The 26,639-nt window shown below is 41.7% G+C and overlaps 1 protein-coding gene across 7 annotated transcripts in view; it reads right to left on the reverse strand.

The window, feature by feature from the left end:
- baz2ba (bromodomain adjacent to zinc finger domain, 2Ba) overlaps positions 1 to 26,639 on the reverse strand; it is a 130,194-nt gene that overhangs the window by 85,864 nt on the left and 17,691 nt on the right. For all 7 annotated transcript variants that reach the window (XM_036569900.1, XM_036569899.1, XM_036569898.1 and 4 more), the window contains exon 2: positions 22,039 to 22,082. The gene's annotated coding sequence lies outside the window, so the exon portion shown is untranslated. The remainder of the gene's footprint in view (positions 1 to 22,038; positions 22,083 to 26,639) is intronic.

Genomic DNA, 26,639 nt, shown 5'->3' on the forward strand with positions numbered 1-26,639 from the left:
CAAAAGAGGACGAGTGCAGAGCCTCACAGAGATTCACACACACACACACACACACACACACACACACACCTGTACACACTACACACACAGCCAGATCAAACCTCTAAGGGAACCTCTCTCTCTCTCTCTGTCTGTCTGTCTGTGTCTCCGTCTGTCTCTTTCTCTCCATCTCTCTGTCTCTGTACCTTCACTTCTCGTTTCCCTTTTTCCTCTCTCCCCTCATCTCTTAATTTCTTTCTTTTTCCTCTCTATGCCTCTTTGTACCGTTCTCTCACTCCCTTATCTCTTTTTATCTCTCTTTCCTTTTCCCCATATCTGCAACTTTTTATCTTGCTTTTTTCTCCATCTCTATGTTTTCTGCTCTCTTTTCCCCACCTCTTTCTCTCCCCCTCATCTTTTTCTCTTATTCTCTCCATCTTTCTCTCTCTCTTTTTTCTCACCACCAGCTTTCATTTCTCTTTCTTTCCCTCTTCCATACTTTCCCATTCTCCCTCATCTCTCTATTTCTCTCCTTTATTTATTTTTTCCTCTCTCATCTTGCTCTCTGTCCCTCAATCATAATTTTTTTCCTTTTTTTTCTCTCCTCACTCTTCCTCTCTCGCCTCTCTCTTGTGACTCTATCCTTCTTTTATACTTTTTCCCTCTTTTTTCTTCTCTCCTCTCTCTCTCTTTTCCTCTCTCATCTTGCTCTCTGTCCCTCTTTCATACTTTTTCCCCCTCTTATTTCTCCTCTCCTCTCTCTCCATCTCTCTCTTTTCCTCTCTCATCTCTCTGTCCCTCTTTCATACGTTTTTCCTCTCTCTCTCAGAGGCGCGCGGGCGTGGAGGCTGTGTGTAGCGGGGAGCCGCAGGGCAGGGTTTGAAATGAGAGACAGCGTTTTAAAGAGGAAGCAGAATTTCACCTGTGATTAGTGTGGCTGCAGGGCAGACAGCTCAGTGAAGACACAATTCACTCCCCCTCCCTCTCCCTCCGCGTCTCTCGCTCTCTCTCTCCCTGTCCCTCTTCTTTCTTGCTCTCATCCCTCCCCCTCCTTTTTTTCCCCCGTCTCAGTATCTTCCTGTCCTCCTTCTCGCGTTGTCCACTTCTTTTCTCTCTCTCTCTCTCTCTCTCTCTCTCTCTCTCTCTCTCTCTCTCTCTCTCTCTATTCAATTCCTCCTCCCCTCCTCTCTCTCAGCTTGCGGGGAGTGACCCAGCAGCTGGGCCTTCAGAAACAAACCAATAAAACACAAAACATATCCCCCCACCCCTCAAACACACACACACACACACACACACACACACACCTTCCCTCGCTTCCCCCAGACCATCTGCACACCAATCGCAGCACGCATGCACACATGGTCGCGCACGCTTGCGAGTGCTGTGAAGCTGGGTTACATTAGTGCCTCTGACCCTATTAAACAAAAAAAAAAAGCCTTCTACAAGCCTTAACGCTGCAGCCCCTTGTCCAAACACAAAAGACTTCCTAGAGCACATGCATGTTACATGCAGGATGGAAAACGGCGGGGCCTAACACAGGCCGCTGCCAGCTGGGCATCACTGGAAGGTGACAAAGTCAAAGCCAGCCTGGTGTAACAAAATTAGCGTTGCATTACTCCGGGTTTTCTCTCGACTCCTGGCTCTGGAGTCAATGCAGTCGAATCCTAGACTCTGCTTCATTTTAATCAGGGCTGCACCAGAGCCGCCGATAAACGGACTCACGAGAGATTAAACCATCATAAAAGTAGTTTACCCAATTTTTTACACCAACTTTATTTTTGTAGATTATACCAAGTAATGTCAGTTAACTTAAATTATTACAGCTGACAAATGTTTAGCCTGTGTCACACTCGGAGTGATGTACTGAGAAAATCCTTGCTGTAGTCATATTTCACTGAAAAGGAGACTTCTTTTTCAATTCTTTGAAATGGATCTGATGCAGTTGGAGGGCATCTTCTTCCTCTTTTCACCAGCCTGAACGTGGCTTTGTATTTGCCCGCTTCTTACTGAACTTTTCTAATTTTTCCATCTGAAATGACGCAGCAGTTACTTTAAAGAGGAATTCCAATGATTTTTCTGCATAATTCAGTCATTAAGAGTGGTTCAATATGAAATGCTTTTTTTAAACAGTGGTGGTGATGGGAACCAGGAGTCACGATGTCTAACACAAATATAGCCATTTCATTTACTATCAAAAATGACCATGTGTGATGTTGATAGTAAAATCTGAAATATAATTTTCCTTTGAGATCTACTTTTTTGCCATGCCACTCTGTGTACATACCTCTCTGCCATGAATGGAGTTTGAAAGCACGTTTTAGGCTGAAATTTTACACCAAGACTCCCCACAGACAATATCTCTAGCATCAAGCAGTGGATTCATACCCAATTTAACATAACTGTGAGGTAGCTTTTAGAGGTATACATTCTATAGACATCTGGTTCCTATGACCAGTGCTGTGAACAAATCTGACTCTGTACATTTCCCCAGTATGTAGTATTTAACTTTAAATTACTCTGAATGACTGAGTTAATTGCGCAGAATATTTGAGAAATCAGTGGAATTGCAGCACCATTTAAGGTGGAATGGAAAATCTGAATACAAAGCCAGCTTCATTCTGTTTTCCAAAATTGTTTTTTGGCCTTGGTTTTTGTTCCTCGTCCCGTTTGTAATTGTTTATTGACTCTGGGTCATTGGCCCACTGTTGACCCCGACTGATAGACGCGTTGGAGTCGAAGAATCAATTCTTTTGAAATAAACTCCCCATCACTAATGGAAATAGTTGAAGCTGTCAAAAGTTGACGGTAGATTCTTGAAGGGTCAACTTTTCACACGTAAAACAGCAACTGTTAAAAAGTTGGCACAGGAAAAAAAACAAAGACAAAACACAAATGTTCATTTCAGTACTAGCAACCAGGTATTTAATTCAGCATTTAGTAAGTGTACAAGAAAAAATGGCCAATAAGAAATTCAAGGTAGACATACCTAATAAACTGGTGGCTAACTATGATAACTTAAGTTCAAAAAATAGTTCTTTGTTCTCACTGTTACCTCGACAAGGTACCACATTGTCCATTGTGCAGACAAAGAATATTATTATTATTATTATGTAGAAGACAGCGACTGTCTCACATCTAATGGTCAACTAGCTCTAGCATTAGCACATCCATTGATTAAACCCAGAGTGTATAAAAGAATTCCCTTCACTTCTGAATGACGGGCAGTTTGAAGCATGTTTATGAATAAAAAAAATTATTTGTGTTACTGGATCAGTTTTACAGCCCTGTTGAATAGATGACTAACATAGTAATGCTGCAGCAATTCTCAGACTAAAACATGATTCAGTGGTTGCTATTCAGAATGTAAACAGTACCTAAAGAATTTAATCAAGGCCCAATCACATTTCACCCCTCGCCCCTACCACTTAGCCCTTAGCCCTCTGTTGTGTGCTTTCACGTCTAGGGGTAGAGCGTCCCGATTTTTGTTGGGATACAGGGGTAGGGAGAAGTGTTAGGGCTACATGGCCCTCTGAATGGAGGTTATTCAGAGACTCCAAACGGAGTGATATGAGAGAAAAAAAAAAAACGGCAAGATGGCTGAACAAGAGACCAAAGAAACTCCCAAATGTGAGAATTTTCTCTGTTAAAAATTACAGTAACCACTGTATTGTCTTAGTTTAAAGTTGTTTCAATGTATTATGGTCGTTTTCTTCATAACAAGCATAAAAAATCGCTAATAGCATGCTAATGTCTTGGTAGCTAGCTAGCTAACGTTCCTGTTCCACCTTAAATAGTCCGGCAGTTCTGACGCCTGAAGCGCCAGAATGTACCTGCTGCACCATTTAAGGTGGAATGGGAAAATTCAAACAAGAACCTGGTGAATGTCTTCAGCTTCGTATCACCAAAGAATTATCGGTGGGCGATAATAAATAGTTGTCTTATGCCCCTCTTTAAAAGCAGATGATGCCCTAAGTAATGTTTTATTTTATTTTTTATTTGAGGGTCCCATTTCATAGGGCACGATTTTAACCACTACCCCTTGTAACTCAGTACCAAGGGGTTAGGGTGACACTTGAAAACAAGGGGTAGAGGTAAAAAGAAGAAATGGGATTGGGCCCAAGTGTCTTTTTCTGCTTTCTTGTCAGCCAGCTACATTCTTTCAATGTGATAATGTCTTCATCTCCACCCTAACTAAACACAACACATTTAGCCATATCCCTACACAGGCAAGCGTCAACTTTTTAATGCGTTTAGTCATATTTACGCTGTGCACGTGCAAACTTCAACGCATGTGAGTTTAAACATAGTTGTTGACAGCAAAGACGCTGGCAGGAAGACGTTTGACAAAGTATATTGTTCGGCTGGATAAAGTTTACGTTGTTCGAGCAGGGACCAAAATTTAAACCATATAGAGCCCAACGTTGCTAAAGTAGCTAGCTTGTTTGTGAGCTAACTTTCTATAGCCTGTTTGGACAACTGAATGCATTCTGGAAAATGTAAAGGTATAAAAAGCTTGGGGTCTGTATTATGAGCTTCTGTGTGATAAAAAAAAAACAAACAGCGCATCGGATTGTTCACCGCCCCAGATATGTTCCATACAGCTCCTTCATTTCCATCAAATAAACGGCACAGAAAGGCCACCAGCAGTGAGCAGAGGAGGATACAGTACAGAAAACAGCGAGGAATAGTGCAATAGATATCACCGTTACCTTAAATGTAGTTAATCAGCTGCATGTAAACTCCTTAGGACCTTTCTCAAGAACAAATTTAAGAAAAAACTTCGGAAGATATTAGTGAATGAGGCCTGGTGTTAAAAACCACACAAGCAAATCGCTTTGACATTACTTAACAACTTAATGTTTAACAAAAGTGTGTAGTAACTGTGCACTGCTAACTGGGCTATAAACTTTCATTGCTTGTTAGTTGCTCCACTGTTCCAATGCTAAAGAACTAAAGGAATAAAGCAGGAAAATGTTGGACACCAAATGTGTTGGCTGATTGACTACATTAGGGCTAAGGGGAAAACTGTGTACTGTTCATTTTAGCCAAAGTTTTCCTTTAAGAGTCAGTAGGCAAGAAAAAAAAAGCACCCACTCCATCCACGCCAATACCCTGTTACCCCATTACTGATCCAAGCACCTCTGCATTGCACATTTTAGCGATTTCCCCGCTCCCAACACACCTGACTCAACTCGTCAGCTAATTAAAAAGGTAATTAACAAGTTTGAAATGGGTGTGTTGGAGCAAGGAGAACACTCAAATGAAAAGTGCGGGGGTTACACTCCAGGACCAGGATTGGGAAACGCTGAGCTAAAGTCGTGTGCTAACATAATTCGATTCCTCACTGTATGTTACAAATGAAACACTGTGTTTAAAGGAAGTTGCAGAGGCTCAGTCAATTCATCATGAAACAAGTAGATACAAAAAAAACGCTGATGTGTGCTGAACCATATCTTCATCACATACACAACAGTATCGCCAGCGCTGAGGAGTCATACCAATAGACTGCATTAAGCTTGTAACGTAGCCTGTTGGAAGCCATACCACCACATTTCCATTTCCCTATAAGTGCTTCCAAAGTGCTTGCTGAGATTTTATTTCATCTGTTAAGTAAGCCTGGAAAAACGATATTGCATTTTCAGATGTATGTAGCTCGCGGGGCTTCCTCTGGGCTGAGTGCGATTAGGGTGACTTTAAAGCAGAGCATTAGAGGTAAAACTCACACAACAGTGCAGAGAACAGTTAGGAGAAATCTCTCTCTCTCTAACAGTTTCCATCAGGTTCAGTATCAACACGTATCAATCTGGTTTTTGAACAAAACATACTGTGAACTATAGACTGCAGAGAGTGATCTATGCATACTGACCACATCTCCATCACTGTGGCTAGTGTCTGTAATTAATTGAGTCATCTGCATAAACATATGTTATTGGATAAGATGTAAACAATGATTTGTTGATCTGTGCTGCTTAGTGTTTAGAAAACAGCAGTAGCTGACCTACGGCCCGGTCACTTTAAATAGGCTGACAGTCCAGTGGTGTAACTACTACCAGTGCAGGTGGGGAAAAATGGACTGGGGCCTTTTGAAGCAGCGTTTTCGTATGGATGGCCCACTCATTGGGCCTCATTCACTAATATCTTACGAAGTTTTTTCTTAAATGTGTTCTTAAGAAAGGTCTTAAGAAAAAGTCTACGTCAGATTCATGACGTGTTCTTAAACCGCAGAACTGTTCGCACCTTTGTGCTCTTAAATGTGTAGATTCTGTTCTTACCCAAGAGTAAATCTCAAATGAGAAAACACCGGCGAATGTCAGAATCTTTGTAAAAACTGTGTAAGTGGGTTTTAAGAAGAAATTTACGGTTGGTGAATGAGGCTCATTGTTTTTTGCACTATTCTAGTTATATTACTGATAGGCTCGGCTCACTAGTGTAGACGTGCATGTACGCAGGTGTATGGTTCATCTCCAGACATGGGTTTGTGCCGTATGCCTGTTTATTGGTATTTTATACCCAATTTTTGTGTGACCACTTAGAGCAATAACTTCACTCATCCTTTCGTGAGTTGTATAACCAGTGCATGTTTTTTTTTGTGTTGATTTGATGTTTTTTCTCCTGCTTCAATGCTACACAACCCATAATAAAGTCTCTCTAACAACTAGCTAATCTGTGGCAGTAGTGTAGAAATAGACTGAACACACATTATTTAAATTTATGAAGAAGAATAAACTCTGTAGTCTCAAAACGAGCTTGGTTATTATATGTGCTCATGCTTTAACGCTTTCGATATAATTTGCAGCCTCTACACTTTATACATGAATCAGCACGCTTATGAAAAATGACTAAAATGTTATTTTCATAGTGTTATAACGGCTTGTAGGATACTGTGTTAAGTTTCTCTCCAAGACTTTGGATATATAATTAAGCAGCACTATCATTTTCATTTGAAACTCTGAAATCAGTTTATATTTTAATGGAGTTTCTTGCAGTGTAGGTTTATACCTGTTAAATATGTTGATAGAAGCGTCTCAATAAAGTGGCCAAAAGTGGGAAAACGTGTGGATTTGCATGTGAAGGCATGTTAAGCTGTGTTTTTTGTGCTTGATTTCTGTCATCCAAAATCATCTTAAACTTTTCTGAGCTTTGACCCCAACAAAAAAAGTAGTAACCTCTTAGCAAAGTGATGTCGTCAGTTTTCAAAAACGTTGTGTACTTTTTTGATAACCATTCTAGAACAACCCCCCCCCCAAAACACTCTCCTCCAAGGTTGAGAACCAAACCACGCAATATTAGACATATATTACTGCACCCAATCTGCTTCACACAGTGCACATATGTGAGTCGTGCAGAAGGCGCAGGGGGCAGTGCTGCTCCTCTGACACGAATGGGATCCACTTAACCCCCTTTTCTAGCCACACACACGTGCACACACACACACACTCCCTCCCACTAACACTCTCTATCTGCCTCTAACCATCTAATCCCACAGAGGAGGGGCCAGCAGACCGCCCTGACCCTAAAAACACCCCTCCCCAAACAGTCCAAACACACACAGAGACACTACCCCACCCACAGCGGCAGACCCCATTAGGCTGCGGGTGTGGTGAAAACTGACATGGAGTGCAAAAAAAAGGACAACAGCCACACACACATGCACAAACACACACGCTGTGTATTCTATGTTGAGTGTGACCTGTAGGTGTGTGTCTGATTCATGGCGGTGCACTCCAGTAAAGCACAACCACTCCTTTCTATATTTGCCCTTCAGAAAGACATAAATAATGGGCCTGCTCTCTCTCTGTGTGCGTGTATAAATTAGCTGTGCACAGCACTCCTGAGACACATCCTACACCGGACACACGCAGGGAAAGATGGAAAGATGGAGAGGAGAGGCGGGTGGGCGAGAGAGGTAGACTGAGAGACAGACAGAAAGAGAGAGAGAGAAAGAGATAGTGTGCGCAAGAAAGAGCAAAATGGAAGAAAGAGGAAGAAATGAAGGAGAGGAGAAGGTATATGACAGGGCTCAGACGGATGCGCATGAACACACACACACACACACACAGACACATACACACACACACACACACACACACCCCTCTCTGCGTGCAACTGCGGTGTAAATGTCATCATGTACACAGTTTATCCTCTGTGTGAGCCAGAGGAGGAGATGGAGGGAGGGTGAGAGAGGGAAGGAGAAACGGGAAAGGAGAGAGAGAAAAAAAAGACAGAGCAAGAAGGGGGAGAGAAAAAAGAAAGATGCGAAAGGGAGCTAGAGAGAAAAGGAAAAAGATAAAAAGAAAGAGAAGGGAGACAGAGGGAAGGAGCGTGAGAGAGGAGGAAGACTGGAAGACAGATATAGAGAGAAAGGAGAGAAAAAGAAAGACAGAAAGAAGAGAGAACAAATTAGGCCAAAAAATTAAGAGAAGGTAGAGAGAGAGATAGAAGAGAGAGTGTGAGCAAGAGAAGGAGACGGGAGAATGAAAAAGACAGAGGAGAAAGGGGGAGAAGGAGAGAGAGAGAAAAGAAAAAAAGAGAGAGAGAGAGAGAGAGAGAGAGAGATAGCCCACTGCGGAGAGGAGAAGAGGAGAGCGCAGCAGCCTCGCCTGTCGTTTCCTTCATTAGTATTCCAGCGTTCACTCTTCAGAGCCATCTTCACACACCGCTTTTAGCGTCAGCAACACAGGAGAAAGGCTCAGGTCCACGACACGCACACACACAACTCACACACACACACACACACACACACACACGCACTTACACGCATACACACACGCTGCGTTCAACAATCGTTCCAGTGATTTCTCTGCATTTTACATTCTAATCACACCCAAGTGCTAAATGCTGGGGGAAAAGCAGGAGGATGTGATAAGCTCCATATACTGACAGCTGAAAACTGGACCATTCTACTCCTGTAATCACAGTGCTCACTATAGACACTATAGGAGCGGCACGCAAGTGGACAATCCGTAGACCTGCAGCATCAGTAGAGGAAGTCTGGAGGTGAACTTTTACCAGAGTTTGTGTACTCATAGAGCTGATCTCTACAAAGTAGGCCTGTTACCACTGGTTATATCAGTAATCATGTAATCCAATTACTGTTTAGGATATTTTGACCTTTAATTAAATAAGCAGAGAAACTTTACTGGAAAAAGAAAATCTAGGAAACGTTTAAAAACACTTTTATAAAACACTGTTGAAGAAAATGCATTTACAGCACTGTGTCAGAGTTCAACCTCCATTCATTTAATTTCCAGTCAAACCAGCTATTAAAAACAAGTTATTCAGAAAACATATATTTAACAGAAAATTACACCTCAACAACAAAATGTCAACTTTTCAGTATTTAGTGTCCACTCTTTGCCTTTGTTACAGCTTCCATTCTTTTCAGAAGACTCGTTTTCAGTTTTGCAAAAGAAAAAAAAAATGGATATGGGATATTTTTCCACACCTCCAAAGTTCAGTCTTAGGAGTTGGTTTATATTTTCTGCTTCTTGTAATCCAAATAACCTTACATATTCAGTGATCTGGGTTCTGGTGGCAACACCAGGAGCTTCTCTGATAAATTTACAAATGTTTTTCTATTTTGTCTGTTTTGTTCTCAGTAAGAGCTTCTTGAACAGCTACACATCCTTTCAGACCCATAGCGCTGAGTCGTCTTCTCACAGTGGAAGGATGGACAGAAACACCTGTGGATGTTTTCAGATCTGAAGCAGCTTGATTTTCTCCTCTCTCTCAGAGATGAAAGCTTTAAGCGCTGTTTATCTGATGGGGACAGTTTTGGTGTCTACCAGGCCTTGCAAGATTGTTGAGTCCCATTTTCTCTGTAACTTTTTATCATTTTTCCAATCACATTCATTTGACTTTCCTATTTGTTATGCAGGTGGATTATCTTGCTTTAGAAATATAAATACAAAATCAACAGTTTGCACTTAATGGCTGTCTACACTAAATTAATTAAATGAGGGGTGGTCTCTGACTTTTGCAAAGCACTAAAAATGGTTGTAAGGTGATTTTAAATGTAAAATATGCATGCAAAATTGCCTGAGATGATCATCAATCACACATTCAAGTTTGAGCAATAACAGCAGCCATACTACCAAGCAAAAAGGCAGAGTCTGTTACAAAAACCCGGAGAGGCTCTTAAGAGTTTTTGGGCATCAGTTCCAATACGTCAGCACATTTCCATAGCGCAGTGCATTAGAGCGAGCGTGTGGGTTTTGCACACAGCTGTATCTCAATGGAGAGTCTGTAGTCTGTTTCATATAGAGCAGGAATGTTACAGTGAATCAGTGTGCGCGGCTCAAACAGCAGCGCGGCTTCAACAGACATTAGAGACTCTGGTGGATTTACTACAGTAAGTGTGTATACAGTAGGACTTTACTGTACAGCCCAGTTAACTCAAACAGAGCGGGACATTTACTATAAAGCTGTTCGTTTAAATAGAGCAGTTCTATCAGAGCGGGGCAGTAATTTTAAATAGAGCAGAGTTACTAGAAGAGCAGTTACGTAAAATAACATTATTAGACAGAGTTCTCATGCATTCAAAGCAATATTTCAGCCAAGACGTGATTTGTGTCCAAGGTGTCTTCTTTAGTTTTGCACTGGAGCTACAAGGCTAATGTAGCTAACGAGTAATGGTCAGTTATACTCAGCTATACAGTTTGCAAAATTCCCACTTCAGCAGTTAGTGCTTCTATGTCCTTCAAACTTTCAACCAGCCCACCTGGTAGCATTTACAGCACTTGTGCTAACAGATTGACTTAAGTGATTTTAACATTGTTCTGTAAGGTTATTTATTGTTAGAGGTCATATTAAACAAATGTCAGCAGTAACGCAGTTTAAGTTTAGCTTACTTTAAAGCTGGAGTTCTCAAACCAGTCCTGAGGGCCCCTTAGACAGTTTTACTCTATCCCAGTTCCCTAGAACACCTAAACAACCTGGAATTAGCCAGAAATGAACCGAATACCATTCACCAAACGTGTAGTCTCATCTCACTTTAAAACTGGGGTTCTCAAACCAGTCCTTAGGCCCCCTTAGACAGTTTTGCTCTATCCCAGCTCCCTAAACCAAATGATAGAGCAATAACATGGACCATCTGGGGGGACGCTGAGGACTGGTTTGAGGTTTGAACACGCCTACCTTTGAGCAAACATGGGTATTCCTGTTAAAAGTGTTCGCTGTGAGTATGATCTTCTATCTAGCTAAATCCAGGTCATTTCAAGTTTGTTCTGAAGACTTCTGACAGAATTTTCCCTCCCTTAATGGTGGAAGTAATGCTTAGAGACGGGTGTTTGGCAGTGACTGGTTGATCACCATGTCAATCATGGTTAATGTGTGAACTGGGCGCTTAAATCGCCACACGCTTGTCTCCAATTGCATAGAGTTGTTAAGTAATCTCAAATAGACTTGCTTGTGTGGTTTCACACACTATTTGACATACTGTTTAGGGATGTGCACAGGTACTCGAGAACTCGGCTAACCGATCTTGGTGCCAGTAAATGGCACTGAAAAATCTTACATTTCTCTCATATTTTTGAGTAGGTATGTATATTACTAGTCTAAGTAACACTAGGTGATGTTAGTTAGTCCCAGAAATGGTGGAAATACATTTATCCGATAAAAGAACAGGTTGGAACATTGTCCGCAGAAGAGAAAATACCTTGTGTAAGACAGAGACCCTGTTTACACCTGATCATGCATCTTGAGTATCAGGATTACATTTAATGAGGCCAAGACACATAAAAATGCAAGTATAAACACATCCAGATACAAATCTGATCACTCAAACCACTTCAGGAAGTGGTCTGAGATGCATTGAACCACATTATAGCAGCACAGACGCATCTGTCTCTCCAAAACACACTCTATAACCAAAACCCTTCCCAGTACAACCCAAACATCTCGCCAAGCAGGACTTCAGTGGGGGCGTGATCAGTGTCCACGAGGAAGATAATCATGGGGGACGCACATGGTTACAGAACGGATGAAACAAAATGGTTAACAGCGACAGACATTACTCTGCAAAACAAACTGTAGAATGAAGAGACTGAACAGATAAACAACGGGTAATTGGTTGCTGTGTAATGAGCGGATTTGCATATTCTACCCCACACAGCAATCAGAATTCAGTCTGACTAATCGGAGCTACATTTGAGTACCAAGTGTAAATACATGTAGCTAAAGTCTTACCAGGATACAATCCATAAACTACTCGCATTAAGTGACCAGGTGTCAAAGGCTACGTTCACTTTACCAGGTTGAAGTGGCACAAATCAGATTTTTTGCCCTAATGTGACTCAGATCTGACGTTTTCAGGGCTGTGTGAACACACAAATCTGATCTTTTTAAATCCAACCTGAGTTACTTTCATACTTGGTCATAGATCGGATACGTATCCGATTCGTGGCCATGCGACCTTAATGTGACGCTCAGATCGGAATTCATGTGCTTTTCCTCCACTGCGCGTGCGCCATCATTCAGCGTTACCATGGCAGCAGCGGCGAACAGAAGTTAAAGTCTGTAAACGGTGGAAAAGCAACACATCTCACCTTTTTCTCCTTCGTCTCGCTCTAATAATGAAGCTGAGAGCTGATCAGAGTTAATTATCTTCTCAGCGAAGCTCGTTCTGCTTGTTAGTCTGTTTGATGATGGACGTGATTCATTCACGTGACGTTACTGAGTAGGATGTGCTCCGGTTTTGTTCACATTAATGACAAATTTGAATCACTTACCTAAACCAGTGTGAACCATTGTGTCAAAGAGCTCGGATTTAAGCAAAACATTGGATTTGAGCAACGAGGCTTGTAATGTGAACGTAGCCAAAAAGTCCACATTAGCACCCAGTGTTAGCAACTAGTTGGCTGTAGTTTTATCTGAAGAGGCAGCCACTACTGCTAATCCAACATGAAAACCTGCCAATATTCTTCAGTTTTTTTGAATAATAAAACAAGCTCTAAAATGTGCTCCTCTGCTTGCTGCTAATTTCTTGTACTACTGTTTTTTTGGTTCTCAACACCTGACCTATCACCTAAACGAGTGAGACTCCAGCCATGGGTGAAGTTTGGCTGAATGTTCATTCATAACCTCTCATGTATACTAAAATATCAACATTACTCAGAATGTTCATTTCTAATGTTATCTATGCCAACTGACCAAGTTCACAATGTCCACAATGGCTGCTGCTACTGGTTTTAGCTACAAAACATACTTTGTTCCACTTCAGACACCAAACATGTCTTGACTGATTAACTACACTTGAATGATGGAAAAAAAATTAATTGTAAATTAGATTCGTTTGCTGAATTATTGCTTTAAATACAGCAGTACTGCTAGAGCACTGTGTTACTGCACATTTGTAATTTAGTTGCGTTTCTGGTTTAGATCCTGGAATATTATTGGATGGATCTCCACGGTAACCGGGCTGATGAAACTCAATCGGAGTCTCTCCATGTCGCTCGCTCTCTGATGACCACCCGCTGGTATTGACCTTCTGAATGTTTTCCCTCTCTCCTTCTCTGTCACTCTCTCTCTCGCTCTTCCTCTCTACCCCATCCCCTTCCTCCCATCTCCTGCTTTCACCCTGTAAGCTCTGAGCGACGGTTTGTCATTAGGAGACGTAGGAGACTCACCCACATGCTGGTCATTAAACTACAGACGCTTGCAATTTTATCCACGCAAAACTGGATCTGCAGTGTGGAATAATGATGGCTTATCATAATAATAACAAATAGACTAACACTATTAGCACTGTGAGCCACTACCTGAGCCTTTTTTTTGCAAAGACTGTCTTTTTAAACGTAAATAGCTTCATTACAAACTCTTTATATTACTGTTCTGATAGTACTGACTATACAGAACTGCATGTATGTACTGAGACTACTCGTCTTTCCAACCTTAACCTCCAACGTTAGGTTTTTATGTGGCATGCACTCATTTCTTTCTATCAATTAAACTGAAGATGCACTAAATCCAGATCCCAAGTCCAGCATGGTTCTGGTTTGTGGTGGACGAGCAGTGTCTAACTCTGCTCTAGTCTTCTAATGTGCAGACATAATAAGCTTTAATCACAATTTCTTGGTCCCTAAAACAAGGCAAGCTTTTTTCTGAAAAATTAAGTATTAGTTTGGGGTTGCTTTATGGAAACATTGTGTTTAAAAACTGATAAGGAGACATGAAACTTGAGTGCAATGTTTTCATTGTGCTGTTTTACTGTTGAGCAAAACCAGCCAGAGATCCTCCTTCTGGATGCTTCACAAATTTCTACAGCATTCTTTAAGCTGTAACATTCAAAAAGCAGGTCTGTTTGGGCATTTTATAGACTTCACAGTCTAAACAGTGGGCTGTTAATGTATTTTTTTGGCCCATTATGAACTGTACAGCATTAACAAGTGAATCCTTTAGATAAAAATTAACTGACTATAAATGAACTCCCAATCATAACTGCACTTCTTGAAAATAAACGTGTAGAGAATGTAAAACTTGGTATATTCACAGGTACAACGTATTTACTGTGTTTTTAAAATAAATCTGGCAGATGATACGACTCCAGCCCTGCAAGCATTTGATGACACCATGTATGCAAGACAACTTTGGCAGCTTCCAAGGATTTACCACTTAACCTGAAAAGAATTTAAGGGAAACACTGTAAGTGAATAGAATGGACAGTATTACAGGCGTGTGTGTGTGTGTGTGTGTGTGTGTGTGTGTGTGTGTGTATGTGCACTCGCTGGGTGATGTGTATGTTGGGTGTATGTTGTGCTTTGCTGGGCTGTTTTGCTGTCGTGGTGCTGCGGTGTGCAGTGCTGTGCAGCCGACTGGTTTGAATGCACACATACACCCACACATACGCACACACACACACACACACACCTCTTCCTATCAATACAGAGCACACGGCTGCCTCTCTCTTTAGGACATGCTACACTGAGAATCCACTGTGTGTGTGTGTGTGTGTGTGTGTGGCTGTAAGTGGCGATCCTCCTATTCTGATATTTGTTAAAACCACACCAGATGAACAGAATCAATTATTTTGCGACTTATGACAATATTTCTAGTGACTGGATTCACAGCAGAGTTAACACAGTGCTAAAAAAGCACAACCCCTGATAAGAATATGCCTTTCTTCTATATGAGCCACAGCTTTAGATACCTTAATAGAAATGTCTGGCAAAAAATGTACACAATTTCACTTTTACTCCAAATGAAGTCGAGCAGTGTACGAAGTTTGCACCTTTAGTTTTGTGCTGGATGTACAAGACTGATGTACTGGAAGCTACTAAACACTGGCAGCTTATGTACAGTAATTAGCATTGTGTAGAATCATCACATACCTCAAACTGTGTTGAGCTGTTAAGTGATCTCAAACAGACTTGCTTATGTGGACTTCGGACACTGCACTTCAACCGAGCTACTAGATTCTTAATTAATATGGAGCAGAAAGCGATGTTAAAGAATGGCCATGGAAATCATTATTATAACAGTTGTTCCACATATCAAACAAGAGGGCACCTGTTTAGTCAGAGGGCAAAGGGCCAGGGGCTCAAGCCCTCCTTGGGGTCTATCTGTGCATGTGCCTCCTGTATGGCTGACCAATTTGGGGAAAATACCTGTGACCGTGTTTTTTTTTTCCTGACCAAAATGCGGCTATTCTCTATAAATTAAGTTCTAGGCCCAGCACAGACCAGCACATCCATTTTTTTAAGGCTTGAGACTTGAATGCTGAATGAAGTGTGCCAGACTGCCTGTTTACAAGCTCTGTGATATTAATTTTCTCACATAAAACTTGATAAGACCAATGCTGAGTAGTGTAGTAGGCGCTATACCAGTACAACTCACTGTTACATGTCTGTGACGGTGCGCATCATGAAGAGCGGACATTCTAATAATTATTCCATCTAATGCAACTGGATTGCTTGAACTACAAAGTCTGCAAACGATCGACATCAATCAACAGCTCACGTCAGCACTCCTCCAGCCTCTCAGCTCTAGCATCGTTAATAAGTCATGCAGCAACATGATTATAGGCATCATTTTTCTTTATTCATATTTGGTTCAAAAAATCATGAGAACACTGAATCGTGAACCCAGTATTATGAATTGATTTGTGGGCTGAGTGCATCATTACACCCCTATAAAAATGGACCAATGAAGTAAATATGATTTTATGCTGGACTGTTTCTTTAAGTGAGCATCACCTCCTGAGACAATGCAGCCTGCTGTTATTTGGTAAAAGCACACAAGCAAATCAAGTTTTTATAATGAAATCAATAACTGCAAAGTGGAGAATACTGTCTTTGCATGTGTAGCATGAATACATGATCTCTTGTCCCCTCTCTCTCTCTCTCTCTCTCTCAGTATTTATTGCCACATCCTCCGGTACAGGCGCAGCAGGGCCGCTGAAGCCACACAGCTAACTCAGCCGCAGCATAAATATTTAAGAGAAGAAGAAGCAGAAAAATGGCAAGGTTTTGTACATGTGTGTGTATGTGGGTGTGAGTGTGTGTGAGTGTCAGAGCAAAAAAAAGGGCAAGAGAAAGGAAGAGAGAGTGAGAGATAGAGGGAGGAGGTGCAGCAGTAGCAGTCAGTCACTTGCTGATGTGCCTTCCATTCTTCACTCTCTCTCCTACTCTCCCTCTCTCTCTCTCTCAGGTAATGACTCTCGCTGGGGATCTGGACAGTCAGGTTCTGCTCAAGCAGGCGTCCATTACACATATCACTCACTCTCTCTCTCTCGCACACACACTCATGCACACACACAGGCGTCCATTCCTTTTCTCAAAAAACCTGTTTTTGCCTCAAAGACTGCAACGCACAGGGAAAACACACATGCTTCCATCTCTCTCTTTCTTTCTCTCTCTCTCTCTCTCACACACACACACACACACACACATACACACACACACTTTCTGCACAGCATCAGCACTAAAACTTCTCTTCCATGATTCAAGATCTGCTCAGTAGGAAAAACAGACAGCAAGTTGTCCTTGAGAGAAAGAGAGGGGGGGGAGGGGAGTGAGTGAAAGAAAGAAAGAAAGGAAGAAAGAGAAGAGAAGAGAGAGAGAGGGAGAAAGACAAAAAAAGGACAGAAAAGACACAGGAGAAAAAAGATGGGTGGTATTAAAAAAGGGCTCACGAGAGGGGGCAGAACTAAAGATAGGGAAAGAAAAAGCAAGAGAGAAGGAGAGACACAAGTAAACAGATGACACAGAGAGAGAGAGAGAGAGAGAGAGAGAGAGAGAGAGAGAGAGAGAGAGAGAGAGAGAGAGAGAGAGAGAGAGAGAGAGAGAGAGAGAGAGAGAGATTGCCACCACATAAATTCTGTGAAATGAAATGTTAGGTATTAAACCACTGCTCATGAGAATGTTCAGTAAAAGAGAAAGACAAATAAAGAGGAAAACACTGAAAGGAAGACACAAGACAGAACTGAAGAGAAAGCGAGGTAAAGAAAGAGAGAGAGTACAGCTGATATGCAAAAAAAGGCTAGTTTAGCACAGATATTTTAAGAAAGTGCGTCGAACTTTCCATCATGAACGGAGGGAAATAATAACGTGGCTTGTCTCATGGCTGTCCCCGCCGCGTCCTGAGAGACACCCAAATCTGCTCCTATCTGCCCCACACGCTGAGGAAGACTCTGCTCCGTGGAGATGTTCCGCCTGCCTCAACTTTTGGAAGTCCCTTTGGGTGTCCCCCCCCAGCTTCATTCCTCCCTGTGTTTTCTTCATGAGGAACAGCAGGCTGATTGAGGGAGTGTGTGTGCAGCCCTCTGGATAACCTCCATTCTTACCAGGCCATGACACGCTTGGTGGTCGTGTAACCGTATATCCTCTTTAAGGACAGCGGGAGAGGAAGAGGGGCACTTTTTTGTTTGTAACGACAATGCAGGAAGACCTAAAAGGATACTTAAGACATATTTGGTGCTGAAAGTTGGCTTCTTCAGTTTTGCACCAGAGCTTTGAGGCTAATGTAGCTAACAAATAATGGAAGGTTATACTTTGCAAAAGCCAGAGAATAGCCTTCGTTTAATTCATTTCCAATCAAAACAGCCATTAACCGTCCATTGCACGATGTTGCCCAAGGGCAACAAACTCATTTTCTTCACTTTACATTAACATTATACATATTTTAAGACAACGATAGGGTTAATAATAAAGGGAAGAGTTTGAGTAAGTCAATACAAAGCATGTGCTTGATCATACTATCTCTTAGTGGGCACATTTAGACCTCTTTTTTAACATGCAGTATATATTTTTTTGTTATTAGAATTTGCAGAAATATGTTTGTTGCCTAGAAGCAACACCACGCAACAGCGGAATGGACTTAGCCAGTCACAAGCCAGGTCTCAACACTTCAGGGAACACGACTCCTGCACACGAGTTTTTTAGGTTTTAGAATTTAATAATCAGGTCTGAAAAAATAAATCAATTCTTTTCAGGAAATTTGCTTTCAGTTTTCAAAGAGATCTACAGCCCATACTTCCAAAGTTCACTCTTAGAAGTTGGTTAAATTTTCTTCTTACAATTCAAGTAATCCCAAAGCACAAAACACACACATGTTGATCACCAGCAGCTTCCTTGCTTGATTTGTACTTGATGGTGACAGTTTGAGAATTTTACCAGGTCTTTCATATTTTTCCTAGATCTTTTCAAAGATTTTTTCTTCTGACAAATCTTTAGATTAACTAAAACCTAAAGAAGCAAACATCCAAAATTCCATGTGTTAGCCAAAAGAAAACTGTACAAATTAGATTTTTCACCAGACCTTCAAGTAGACTGGACACTACTAGGGACGAGTGAGAAAGGACAAAATGGGAGTCGTGCCGCAGAGAGTGGACAATGCCTCGCTCTTTCCTACACTTCCCAAAAATCAATGCTCCGACGGAGCCTCTATTACCATTATTGATGGCAGGGACATGGGCCGAGGCGGCTGCCAAAGGCAGGAGCAGGTGTGATGTGTAGGAGAGTGGACTGTCCCCTACGCCTTTCCATCTCTGTCGCTCTCACAGGCTCGCGTGGGTGGAGCACGGACCCTTAGTACAAAACCCTTGAATGCAAATGCAGGTCATACCGCGTACACCACGAACATATACGGCTGAGAAACTGCTCTGAGAAACGGGAACGAACGCATCAGTGAGTCCACCTGTACATGCTCAGAATACGCAGCCTCCACGCTGCTGTAACACATTACATCTCAGATGGCATTTACATACAAATTAATGACCAAAAAAAACCTACGTCCTTATATCAGCACTCCTGTTAGAGGGTGGATCAATGCGAAGCGCAGAGGGCGAATGAAAAACAGAAAGCAAGAGAGAAAAAGAGAAAGAGAAAGAAGGAGCACTGCGTCTCAATTCAGGCTCTATGTGCTATATTCTTAACATGCACACTAAGTATTCACCATGTAGAGCGGGGGGTCAAACTCAACCACTAAAAGGGCCGTATTTTAAAATCTCAACAAATCTGTCTTTTTATTTCATTTTAATTAACATTCTGCTGTGACCTGAACCGGCCATATTCAAAATTTGCCAAAACTGCAACAGCAAAATAGGCACTGAGTATTTGAACGATTCAAAGATCATTTTAAACAAAAACAAATTGTTTTATATAAAACAACAGACTACATTAACTACAGATAACCATTAAACCTCTTTAAGCGTCCCCAGGAGGTACGTCTTTTAAACCTGCCTATTCGCTTGAACTAGCCACCTGGCATCTTTTCTTTTTTTTTGTGGTGTAACTGCTGTCCTCTAGATTGTTGTTGGAGGAGGGAGGTCGGAGCACACATTACGTTAAAGTGCATTATCGCAAAATCAGTGATGAAGTATGGATAAAAATGGATTAAAAAAAAAAATTCAACACCTATATAATAATGCTAATTTCTGCTAGCATCCTTATGGTATTTCTAATAGTACGATAGCATTAAGCTAATGGTGGTGCACTTTGTAAAACAGAGCGTAGAGTGACCATATTGTCCTAACCATGTACATCACTGCCTGGTTTTAGTGGCAGTACACAGTGTAGCAGTAACAAAGCTGCTGTAGCATGGTTTCTCTTTTTCGCATGGTACTTCGATGTGCAGCGTGGTATTTTGAATGTAACAGCTTTATTGGGAGCTGTCCATAGACAGAGCTGTCTGCAGGGGGTTGCGTTTGTCATGCAGTGTGGACACCTTCGTCATAGCACGTCAATCAGTGCTTTTGTACAGTGTATGTATGTAAATCACGCAATTCAAACATGCAGTGCTGATTGTCACCAAACAACAAGATTGTGATTAAGCCTGGCTTTAAAGCTTGTAAAATACATTCTCTATGCTTTATTTGAATCTTGCAAGAAAGCTTTAGATATTTTTTTTACTTTTATGCTGCAGTTTTACAGTGACTCCTTCTGTATAGTGCCCTGGGATACAACTGCCGCCACTGTTTTCCAATTCCTAACACCTAACAGAAACCCAATGGTTAGGCCACCGCTCACGCTTGTATTCTAAGGCCCGATCCCATTTTTCATTTTTACCCCTATGCTTGTCACAGAGTTATAAGGGGAAGTGGTTGAAATCTTCCACTACAAAATAGAACCCTCAAGTAATAAAGAGCATTACTTCATTAACAGGCTACAAGCGCTGCTCTGTAGGCGACCCTGCCAGTCTGCAGTGACAGCAGAGGAGGGTAAAGTTCAGCTCCTCACTGCTGGGCTTTAGTTACATTTAGGGCATCATCTGCTTTCAAAGTGGGGGTTGACAATTATTTATTATCGCCCACCCCTTCTTCAGTGATATGAAGCTGAAGTCAGGTATTCGCCAGCTTCCTGCTAGAATTTTTCCATTCCACCTTAAATGACGCTGCAGTTCCGATGCCTGACATGCCAGAACGTAACTGCTACACCATTTAAGGTGGAACGGGAAAAATTAGCTAGCCAGTTACCGAGACATCAGCATAGTACTATCAATTTTTCTGGTGGTTATGAAGAAAAAAAGGCATTAAACTAAGACAATACAATGGTTATCGTATTTTTTTAACAGAGAAAATTCTCACATTTGTGGGTTTCTTTGGTCGCCTGCGCAGCCATCTTGCCGGTTTTTCTTTTTTTCCTCATAACACTCTGTTTAGGGGGGGCGTGTAGCTCTAAATGGAGAGGTAAGGTTTAAGTGGTAGGGGCGAGGGGTGAAATGGGATTGGGCCGTAGTCAGTGATGTACCTATGACTTCCAGAAGGCCTAAACGCCTGAACCCTTCACCAAAGGTTCCCCATCACACAATACTAGTCTTCGCACTACAGATGAGTGTTTCTGTGGGTGTTTTGATGAATTTGGGTATCTAAATAATGCAGACTAATCTTGCCAATAGTGCCATTAATTGATTCACTAGTAAGGTTTTAACATTTTTGACTGGAGATGCAGAAAGTAGGAGGGAAAACGAGAGACTGAAAGCAGAGAAATGAGAAAGAGAAGGAGAGTTGGGGGAGAAAATGACTGTCCTTGTATTTCTGTCATTCTCTGCGACCACCAGGGACCTGAACAATGAAGCGAAGCGGCTGAGCAGATAGCGGCGAGAGGACGGACACTTCGCTAGGAGAAGCCTGTGCTCCACCAATTAGCCTGCTGCAGCATGCGGCACAAAGCTGATTTGTTTGCTCCAGAGCAATGGCTCGGCCCCTGTAACAGCACCTTCCTCAGCTACCGCGCCGTAATTAATTGCCAAATTAAAAGATCCTCATTGAAAAAAAAGAAGAAGAAGAAGAAGAAGAGAACACACAGAAGTGCATGTAGGTAATGTCACCGCAACAACTGCCTTTGGAAAGGTTTGTTTCATCTAATTGGAAAATGAGAACACATACAGACACAGACACACACACACACACTCACAAATCTCACATCTAAAGACTGAAATTAAATTAGGTTTTAAATCGACAGTCTGAGTTTCATTCGCAGCTTCCAATTATTTCAGACAAACGTTACAGCAGATATCCTTGACACTAAATTTCACAACTCGACTCGTAATGATGAGAAGGAAAATAGGAAGAAGAGCAACAGCCAGCAGTGACATAAGAAGCAGTAACGGTAACAGAATACTCACTGAGTGGGAGTGTCCTCAACTCTGTGACATCACTGCTCTTCCACCTGAGAGAGAGAGAGAGAGAGAGAGAGAGAGAGAGAGAGAGACAGTTACACAAAATAATATCTTAATATGGAAGTCTGAATGTGTGAAAGCTTGTGTGCACTGATTAAAAGACTGATGTATGAAAAACATCTCAATGCTTTCACAACACCTTAACTTACAGGGAAATTCCATCGATCTGTAAAAATGTCTGCATAATTAAATAACTGAAATGTGAACAGTCATTCAGGGTGGTTTGAAATGAAATTTTGCATTGAAGAAAAACTTACTGACAACTTACTAACAACACCCTACATGTACCTCTCCACCATGGACAGATTTTAATAAATACGTTTTGGGCCAAACGTTTTCAAAATTATGACAAAACAATGTCTCAGTCATCAGGCCGTGTATTCTGAGCCATTTAATGTAATAACTTGCTGTAAGGAAGCTTTTAGAAGCATTAAGCCCTTCAGATGTCTGGTTCCTATCACCACCACTGTGAACAATTGTTTCAATTCAAGTTTTTCTAGAATAACATATTTCACATCAAACCCGAAGCAAACAGAATCATCGCCAGCAGACACATAAAATAAATACATACTAATATCCAAAAGTATATGTAAAACAGTTTATCTGGGAATTTTGTATGGTTGATTGGTTTGGCAAAATGTAAGATTTTATATATATTTATATATATAGACAAAGAGGAGAGAGACAGAGACAGAGACAAATAGAGAGAGAGAGAGAGAGAGAGAGAGAGAGAGAGAGAGAGAGAGAGAGAGAGAGAGAGAGGGGGGTTTAACTGTCAGCTGTGTGATTTACAGATAACCCTATTGTGTCTAATGCTAAAAGGTGAGAGAATTGAAACCCAGAGTAACTGATTTCAATGAGTTGAGGCCTTTTTTAGCCTGGAGGAAGTCAGCCAGCACAAACAAGTTTCAGAACACATTCTGCTTTGTGGTCAAACCGTGAAAGACAGCATGACGTTTGCAACCAGACCTGTGGCTGGCACCATACACACACATATACACACACACAACCACATGCCCACACATGTGGGGAAAACACACACACGCACACACACACACACACACACACACACTCACACTCCCAGTTCCTTTTTTTCCTGCTAAACCTGTTGGAATTACAGTCAGGCTTTAAGACTCCGGGTGTGTGGGATGATTTTTTTCCTCTACTGCACACTGAGAGAACCAGCCCTCTCCTGTTTTCTCACGGCCTTAGCCTGTGTGTGTGTGTTTATCAGAGAACACACAGCAAACAGATATATTTCCAAACTCCTCCATCAGCATGAACCACAGAAACGCACACGGACACAAACAGATGAGTACTCTGCAAGCGAAACGCCACCAAACCAGCGAAATAGAAACCTCCCGCCTCCCCACCCGCCGCTAACAAACTGCAGACACACTCCAAGCGGCCGCTGTCAGAACAGTCAGTTCCTCTTCTGGGCCTGTAAAACATTTCCATGTGGGCAGTGGCCGGAGGTTTCTCGGAAGGCACGGCCAAGAGGATTCAGTTCGACACCATCTGCCTCCCACTGCTGACCGCCACGCGCTGCTCATTCACACAAATCCACCTGCATCAGGACTGGAGACAATAGTAGATGGCATGGACTGAGTTTATTGTGGAAAAAAGCATAATTTGGGAGTTTTTATGCCCTCATCCTTACCAGACTCTGCCTGATATTCAATATATCGCCGCTGTGGGAACAAAACTACATTATCATTTTTCAGTTTTTCACATCATTTTAATATGCCTGTTACCCTTTACACTGTGAGTAAATTTCATGATCATTGGACCAAAAGAAACAGCCCAAAATTACTTGGACAAAAAGTCGGTTCCATTGACTTACATTAAAAGTTAAGTATGTCTTTTCCTTCTCCTGTAAAGTTATCATTTTGGAGATATGGGTTTTGGGTTTTGTTCCGACAGCAGCGATATGTACTTTTAATACATCCACACAGTGCACATTTCAAGTGCACTAAAGTTTCCAACTACTAGTATAATGCACAGTTCTCAATCCTGGTCCTGGCACTGCAGAGTTTACAGTTTCCCTGCACTCAACACACCTGATCCACCTTTCCTAAGGTGAACTGGGCGTGTTATGCTGCTTTCAACTGTCAAAGTCAAGCATTATTTTTCTCTGAAGAGGAGCTTATTCATCCGACATGTACATTCATGTGGTTTATATGAGAAGTACATAAAACAGAAAAGATATGAAATGCCTGTTGTACTTTAACAGCTAGCTGGCGTCTGTCAGGCTTATTTTATGGGTGATGCTGAACACAATTTAGTGAATGTAGAGCACAATGTTTTAAAATAGTCCTGAGAAAAGTTCAGAATTGGATCTGAATTAAGATAATATACCAATATATCAATATACCACAGTTAAAATTGTCCATCAGCTCCAAAACTGATCTTTCAGACATCAAGTCTGCAGTGCCTCACTGGCAGTGTACTGTGGCCCTTCGTCTACAATTGGCCGAACTGTTTAGATGATATATCGTTAACATGATGACTTGTTTTGATAAACCTTTCTGTGCATATCTTGGATGTTATGTGTTCTTATCTGATGTGTACTTCAATATAAATCAAATCTTTCACTGTAAGAGATTTAACAGAGGCTCCTAAGCTTTCAAGATGCACTGTGTCTCTTCCAATTGAACAAACCTCAACTTAAAAAACCTCATGATTGCATCCAAAAGTTTTCAGTAATAAACCAAGCTTCCTTCCGTTTATGTATACAATGGTTCTAATGTAATAGCAACAGTTTCAAACAACTTGTAGAAAGTTGTAAAGATGAGGAAATTGAACTTGAAATAAAATGAACACCCAGAATGCTTCATATTTGAAATGCGGTGAGTAAATCTTGCTGATCAAATAGGTAGTCATAGTAAATTCACCACAATAAATTCCCATAAATCAGGGGTGCACAACTCCAGCACAACTTGGTGTTTTACCTACTCAAACACACCTGACTATACTCATCTGTTAAATTCCAGGTTTAGTGGGTGTGTTTGAGTGGGGAAACCTCCAAACTGTGCTGGACATCAGCCCCCCAGGACCAGAGCTGTGCATCCCTGTTGTAAATAGATCAGTTTATTATTTAATAATATGTATTATTTAATAACAGCTGTGAACTACAGTGTTGATAAACCAATGGTAAAAGTGAATAGTAATTAATATGAATAGAACTGAATAGTAATTATTAATATGGCAAGTGGGAATTACACCAGTGATTGCGCCAAGTTTTTCAAAATATCTGTGTAACTCAATCACTGAGATGCAAACAAAGTCATTCAGAGGAGTTTAATGTGAAGTGGTGCATTAGGGAGAAACCTACAAACTGTGATTTCTTCACAGTGGTGGTCATTGGCACCAGGGGTCACGATGACCACAATGCGCACACAGCCATTTTATTTACTGTCCAAAATAGCAGGTAAAGCTTCACATCTGAGTGTTTTTGTAGGGTATGACAGTAAACTTCTTTGCCTTACAATACCCTGCATGTGCCCCTCCGCCATCAACAGATTTACACAAATACTTTTTGACCAAATCCTCATCTCAAAACTACTATAACACAATGCCTCAGGCATCACGCAGTGTATTCATCACAATTTCATGTTAGAACTCTCTGTGAAGGAGCTTTCAGAGGCATCAAACTCTTCCCATCACAGCCACTGTGAAGAATTCTGGTTAGTTTCCCTTTCACATCAAACCAACCTGAATGTTGCCTGGTGATTTAATCATGCAGGAAATGTGATAAATCGGAATTACCCTGTGAGCATCATGATGCTATATTTTTGTCATATTGTCTAGCGTAACGGGCAGCCCCAGTGTGTCAATCAAAGGCCGGCCTATAGAGGGGACAGCGCAGGACAGCAGGGAGCAAGGACACCCTCAGCATTAGGGCTGATGTTACCAGGGAGAATTACAGTGGCGGCGGCCATAATGACACCTCTGATGTGGAGATAATGGCAGAAATGGCGGTGAAGCCGATCATCCTATACATGCTACGTTTATACACACACACACACACACACACACACAACACTGATTACATTCACTCACTCACGTCACACACACACCCCTCGCTTACAGCCAGGTCCTTAGTTAGCCTCTCTGCATCTCTCCCCAGCGCATCTCCATCCATCCGGCCGACAGCCTAATCAAAAACGACCTGACAGTACATTTTTTATTTAGTTGCCTGAGGGGAGGAATTTAGATGGAATGATAACGCTCCCCAGTCGGCCAGAGGGCAAATTGTGCTCCTGCACGCACACACACACGTACTGAACACACACACACACACACACACACACACACAGGATGGGGTCTGAGGTGCAGGGGGAGGTTCGTTTTCGTTCAGATTCTTTGGGGAGAGAGACCCGAAGCCTTCCAAGGGAGGCAAGTCCTGACAATTCATCTCCAGCAGCCGTCCTGGTGCAGGAAACCGAAGCCCAAACAGCAGTGATTCATCTTTTCATCAAACAATTTCAGTGCGTACTGCACAAAGGCTCCCAGCTCGCCCTCTTCCACCCTCTCCCTCTCTCTCT

This window comes from Colossoma macropomum, unplaced genomic scaffold, assembly GCF_904425465.1.
Source record: "Colossoma macropomum unplaced genomic scaffold, Colossoma_macropomum, whole genome shotgun sequence".
Taxonomy (NCBI): Eukaryota; Metazoa; Chordata; class Actinopteri; order Characiformes; family Serrasalmidae; genus Colossoma; species Colossoma macropomum.